The 6,200-nt window shown below is 43.3% G+C and overlaps 1 pseudogene; it reads left to right on the top strand.

The window, feature by feature from the left end:
• The first annotated feature begins 202 nt into the window (after window positions 1–202).
• Window positions 203–319, top strand: LOC129402682 (U2 spliceosomal RNA; annotated as a pseudogene).
• The last annotated feature ends 5,881 nt before the right edge of the window (window positions 320–6,200 follow it).

Raw genomic sequence — 6,200 nt, 5'->3', positions numbered from 1 at the left:
GTCAACTGCATGCAACACAAATTCCCTACCCACTATACTGATGTTCCAGCCTCAATATTATGCATTCTTGAAAAAACAGCTTCTTGGTTCTTTGATTCATCGACTATTTTTTTATTGTTTTCTTGATTTTGAATGTAATTAATTATTGTGAACAACTGTATGAAAATAAAATGTTAAATTTATTTTTTAAAAGAATATATTGATTGCTTCTCAGCCTTTTGGCTAAGATCAAGTGTAGTATCTGTTCTTACCAGTTCAAAAAGAATATATTGAACAGTACTTGTAGTTGTATTGTTTTCTTGATTTTTATATAACTGATTTACTGATTTCTGTCCTAATTTTATTGTTTCCTTCCTTCTTCCATTATGATTAATTTACTGAAAATAATACCTTGGAAATAATTAATTTTTCTAGTTTATCTAGCTGTGAGATAACATTATTGATTTGAACTGTTTCTTCTGTCCTGAAGCAAGCCTGTATTGCTATAAACTTCTGCTTAGTACTGCTTTTGCTGTGTCCCCTGGTTTCTTATAGTTTGTGTCTTCATTCTCATTCATTTTTTTTTAATAATTTTATTGAATCACCATGTGGAGGGTTACATAGTTCTCAGGATTATGTCGGTTATACAATTCTCAAACACCCTTCCCTTCACCAGTGCCCATCTCCCATCACCAACCCCCCCAGTATACCTGCCGCTCCCTCCCACCTCCCCAGTCCCCACCCTTGTACATGATAAGTTCCACTTCGTTTATGCCTTATCTCGATTACATTCCATGTTTCAACACACAACTCACTACCGTTGTTGGGGTTTCCCCCAAAAAAGGAACGCAGTCCTATTGCCAAGGAGGCATTTGATAGTTCTCCACTGCTAAGAATATAGAGATATTAAGTCCCGCTGTTTGTTACATAACTTTTCTTTTTCCCCCTTGCCCCGCGCCACCGAGTTCACGCCTGTTTAGTAATCGCCACGCTGCCTGACAAGGGAAAAAAAAACCGAAAAGGATGGTTATTTCCCGTCATCGGCAGGCGTGGGGCTCTGGCTTAGTTGATAGACTAGTAGAGTGTCTGCAAGCAGTTTCTGGAACCGAAGGTCTTGCGCTGGTATCGGCTCCGGCTCGAGATTCCACCAGCGTCCCACTGTTCCATGTACATAATTTTTCCCCTTATATCCCATTCCCACGCCACCAGGTCTGTTTGCTTAATGGACATCACACTATGTTTGACACCACGCCGAGTTTCTTCCCGAGAAAGAAGGATATTTCTTCTCAGCTGGTGTGGGGATATAGCTTAGTTCAGTCTAGAGAGATGGCTACCACTTTGACTGCCTTCAATATTTCAGCAACAGACTTACTATTCTTGTTAGGATCTCCCACAAAAGTCCGACCCATTAAAAAGGGACATATTACATATTGCTGATGCTAAGATGACATTAGGTTTTGGGTTTCTGTATAAAGTCCAGGGAAAGTACAACCAGAAATAACATCACTACAAACTTTTACCCTTTTATGGTGCTTATAAGATGGAGAAGTCTAGAGAGAGGCTCGGCGTCTCCATTTTGCGCTCAGGAAAACCGCGGATCCTGCGCTGTGCTCAGGGGGGAGGTGTGGAGAGAGAGAGAGGTTAAAAGAATTGGGGGATGCCCGGTTCCCACTGTTTCAGCGCACCGTGGGGTCTCTGGTCCCATGCCGGAATTAGTTCAGTGGGCTGTTTGGAGTCCAAGGGCGCTTCCTTGGGCTCTTCCATCATGCTCGCTCCACAGCAGGGTCCAAAGGGCCATTCTCATTCATTTTAAGGAATAATTTTATTTTTGTGACTTCCTCTGTAATCCAGTAATTATTTGACAGTATGTTGATCAGTTTCCAAGGTCAGAGTTTTTCTCACTTTCATAGCATTGCAGTTTTTTAAAAATTTATTTACTTATTCATTTGCTTTTTGGATCATACCCGGTGATGCACAGGGGTTACTTCTGGCTCTGCACTCAGGTATTACTCCCGGCGGTGCTCAGGGGACCATATGGGATGCTGGGAATCGAACCTGGGTCGGCCACGTGCAAGGCAAACGCCCTACCCGCTGTGCTATCGCTCCAGCCCCTGTAGTTAATTTTTCTAAGGTTAATTTCTACCTTTGTGGAATTGTGGTCTGAAAAGATATTTGATCTGATGTCTATTTTCATAAACTTATGGATACTTGGATTAGATCCCAGCACATGTCATGGAAAATGTTCCGTGTGTATTTGACTTTTTGAAGGTGAAGTTCCTGTACACATACATCAACCTCAATTACTCCAGTTCCTCCTCTAGGGTTATTTCCTATCTGATATGCTGTGTAGGTCTTCTGTCCAATAATGAAAATAGAGTATTAAAATTTCACCCTATTGGGGCTGGAGCAATAGTACAGTGGGCAAGGTATTTGCCTTGCACTCTGCCGACATGGGTTTGGTCCTCAACATTGCGTATGGTCCGCCACGTACTTCAGTAATTCCCAAGTACAGAGCCAGGATTAAGCTCTGAGCATTGCTGGGGGTGTGACTCAATAAGCAAATAAATAAATATATAAATAAAATCACACACTACTTTTTTTATTGTTATTGATATATCTCTTCAGATCTGTTAGCAGTTGCTTTACAAATTTTGCTACCCCCTCATGTTGTGTATATATGCTGAGAAAAGTTAAACCAACAATCTATTAATACCATAATCAGTACATAATGTCCATCCCTCTTATTACTTTTTAAATTTTGAATCCTGCTTGTTCTCATACAAGTATGGCTGCCTGGCTTTCCATTGATAGATAACAGAAAAAATAACCTCTGAATTATAGCAATACCAGAAGGGGAGGAAAGGGAGAAAGAGGAAGAATGACATATGAAGGGAGTAATGACTGAGAACATCCCCTGTGAGGGGAGAAAGGCTTCTGCACAGATTCAATAGCCCTAAAGAGAAACAAACAAAACGGACTTAAACAAAACAATATCAAGACACATAGTAACCACAATAGTAAAAACAAAAGACAAAGACAGAATACTTAAATTGTCAAGAGAGAAGGAAACCCTCAAATACAAAGGAAACAACATAAGAATCACGTGTACCTTTCATCTGATAAAATACCAGCAAGAAAATATTGAAACAACAGGGGCTGGAGTGATAGCACAGTGGATAGGGTGTTTGCCTTGCACGGGATTGACGCAACTGATCCCGGTTCAATTCCCGGCATCCCATATGGTCCCCCGAGCACCGCCAGGAGTAATTCCTGAGTGCAGAGCCAGGAGTAACCCCTGTGCATCGCCCGGTGTGACCCAAAAAGAAAAAAAATATTGAAACAACATATTCAAAGTACTGAATAATAAAAAAGCAACAACTGGACCTGCTATATGGTCCCCTGGGCCTCACCAGTGAGCCCTGAGTACGGAACTAGGAGTAATCCATGAACACTACCAACTGTGCCTCCCCCCAAAAAAGAGTAAATAAAAATAAATAGAAAGTGAAAAAAAGTATAATACCAAAAAAATAAATAAAAAATATAAATGAGACATACATTAAAAAGTTAATCTGGGGGCTGGAGCGATAGCACAGCGGGTAGGGCGTTTGCCTTGCACGCGGCCGACCCGGGTTCTAATCCCAGCATCCCATATGGTCCCCTGAGCACCGCCAGGGGTAATTCCTGAGTGAAGAGCCAGGAGTAACCCCTGTGCATCGCCAGGTGTGACCCAAAAACCAAAAAAAAAGTTAATCTGTCACTGTAGCACTATCATCCGGTTGTTCATCGATTTGCTCAAGCGGGCACCAGTAATGTCTCCAGTGTGAGTCTTGTTGTGACTGTTTTTGGCATATCTAATACGCCACGGGTAGCTTGCCGGGCTCTGCCGTACAGGCGAGATACTCTTGGTAGCTTGCCGGGCTCTCCAAGAGGGGTGGAGGGATTGAACCCAGGTCAGCCTCATGCAAGGCAAATGCCGTACCCACTGTGCTATCACTCCGGTCCAAAATTAATCATGAGCAAAAAAGTAAATAAAAAAGCAACAACTTCAAACCTGAAGTCCACTGCCCTGAAAAACTATCATTGTTTTCAAAGGAGCAATTGAATAATTTATTTATTTATCTTTTTTTTTTAAATTGAATCATAGTGAGATACACAGAGTTGTTCATGATTGGATTTCAGTCACATTATGTTCCAACATCTGTCCTTTCCCCAGTGTCCCGCCCCCTCCTGCCCCCACCCCGCCTCTATGACTGGCATTTTTCTTCTCTCTCTTCCTTTCCCCTCCCCTTTCCTTCCGGGCCTCATGGTTTATGACAGACACTGAAAGGTTGTGCTTACCCCTCTACTGCTTCCTTCCATTAACCTTGTAGGATTGTTTCCATCCTTTCACTCTGTGTTTCTTGTGAGTTGCAAAAGGTTGGATTTTGTTTTCTGATCCATCCATCCTCTCATGCCTTTTGGTAGGTGAGTCCATTGGCCTTTAGGAAGATTATTGATGTGAGTTTGCTCCTATTTTTCATGATTCCAAGTGCTTTGTGGATTCTAAGGTTAGGGCTCCAAGTTCCAGGTAGTCTGAACTGATTTGGTGCTCCCATCACAATATCCATTTTGTGACCCTGGCTACCACTGGGTGTAGCCTGCAAGACAAAACAACAGAAAACCCAGCCCTTTACAATCTACGGTTAATCACTCTGCCTCTACTGATTTCTGGTAGCCACTGCTGCCTTGGGCGTATTTCTTGGGAGGACCAGCAGGGATGGAGCTCGAGTGAACAGAGAAAGGTCAGACACTAGCCATAGCGTGGCTGGTGGACTCACAGCAGAGAGTCAGGGGCATTCCAGGAGCAAGTTGTGGAGCTAGACCAGAGAAAGCAGAAGGAAGTTTTGGTGAAGGGGGCAGGAAGTGGATCAGAGGCTCTAAGGCGATGGCCCACGGGAGCCAGGAGACCTGGTTTAACTTGAGGCTGGGTGGTTGGGACGCAGCAATAGAGCAGGTGGAGGGTGGGATCTCCCTAGTTGGAGGCATGGGGGTGTGTGGGACCTACAAGGCAAGCTCTCACCTCAGCAGGGAGGGGCAGAAGGGAGGCAGATGTGTGGAGTACTTTGTTTGGATTAGTGTTTTCAGTCTGTATCTTCGATCCAGTGTTAGTATCACCAGCTCTTGGGTCTAATCTGTACTGTAATCCCTTAATCTTCATCTGAGATCAGTTTTCACAAGGACTGTTGATAGTGAATATGTAGATAAAGGCTGAATTGGACTTATCTAAGTTGACACACTTGACGTCATTGTCAACCATCTCATTGCCCCTCATCTCACCATCACCAGACCACCATAGTTTCACCTGTGTGTATTGACGTTTAGCATCATGTACACTCCCAGCATGACTGGCACTGTCTGGTCACTGCAATACATGCAGCTGTGCCTTGGGCAACCAAAGAGAATCATGTGTGTCTGTTCTCTCTTGTATTCATATACGTCTTCCTTAATGGATGTTCTTTGCTTGTTTCTCAAAATTTATGCTATTACTGTGATTAACTTAATATGAACTTATGTTGCTATGAAACAGCTTCTAGATTTATTAAATTGCTAGTTCCACCTGACTTTCCTTGTCAGAGCCACCACAAGTTATTTTACATTTTTATATGGCCCGTGGACTAGATGTTCCCAACCTGTGAGCTCTATAGCAAGGGACAAAAGGTAAGAAACCAGAGTGATAGGAACAGATATGTCCTTGCCAAAAATGAAAGTCTACTGAGGACTTTCATTAGCAACATACAATTGGGAAGTTGTTTCTTTTGTTTGTTTGATTTTTGTTTGGGGGGCCACACCTGGCAGTGCTCAAAGCTTACTCCTGGCTCTGTGCTCAGGGATTACTCCTGGTGAGGCTCAGGGGACCATGCGGGATGCCAGGGATTGAACAGGGTTAGTCACGTGTAAGGCACACAAGCACCCTCCAGCTGTACTAGTGCTCCAGCACCTGGGAAGTGATTTCTAAGGTGTGGAACTTAGAAGCTCAGAGCTGGAATGAAGTTGGTGCTTTACTGGGGTACTCAGCACCCCAATCCTATAATCCTGTGCTCGCAGAATTAGAATAGACAGCAAGAAACTGTAACATTCAACCAAGGTCAATGGTGTTACCTACAGACGTCATCTCGTTGGCCTCTTGAAACCCTCCTGATACCAGTGGTGATAGCCACATGGTGGACCTCAGTCTCCGTGGT

The sequence above is a fragment of the Sorex araneus genome, chromosome 2 (genome assembly GCF_027595985.1).
Source record: "Sorex araneus isolate mSorAra2 chromosome 2, mSorAra2.pri, whole genome shotgun sequence".
Classification (NCBI taxonomy): Eukaryota; Metazoa; Chordata; class Mammalia; order Eulipotyphla; family Soricidae; genus Sorex; species Sorex araneus.
This window is presented reverse-complemented; position numbering and strand designations above follow the sequence as displayed.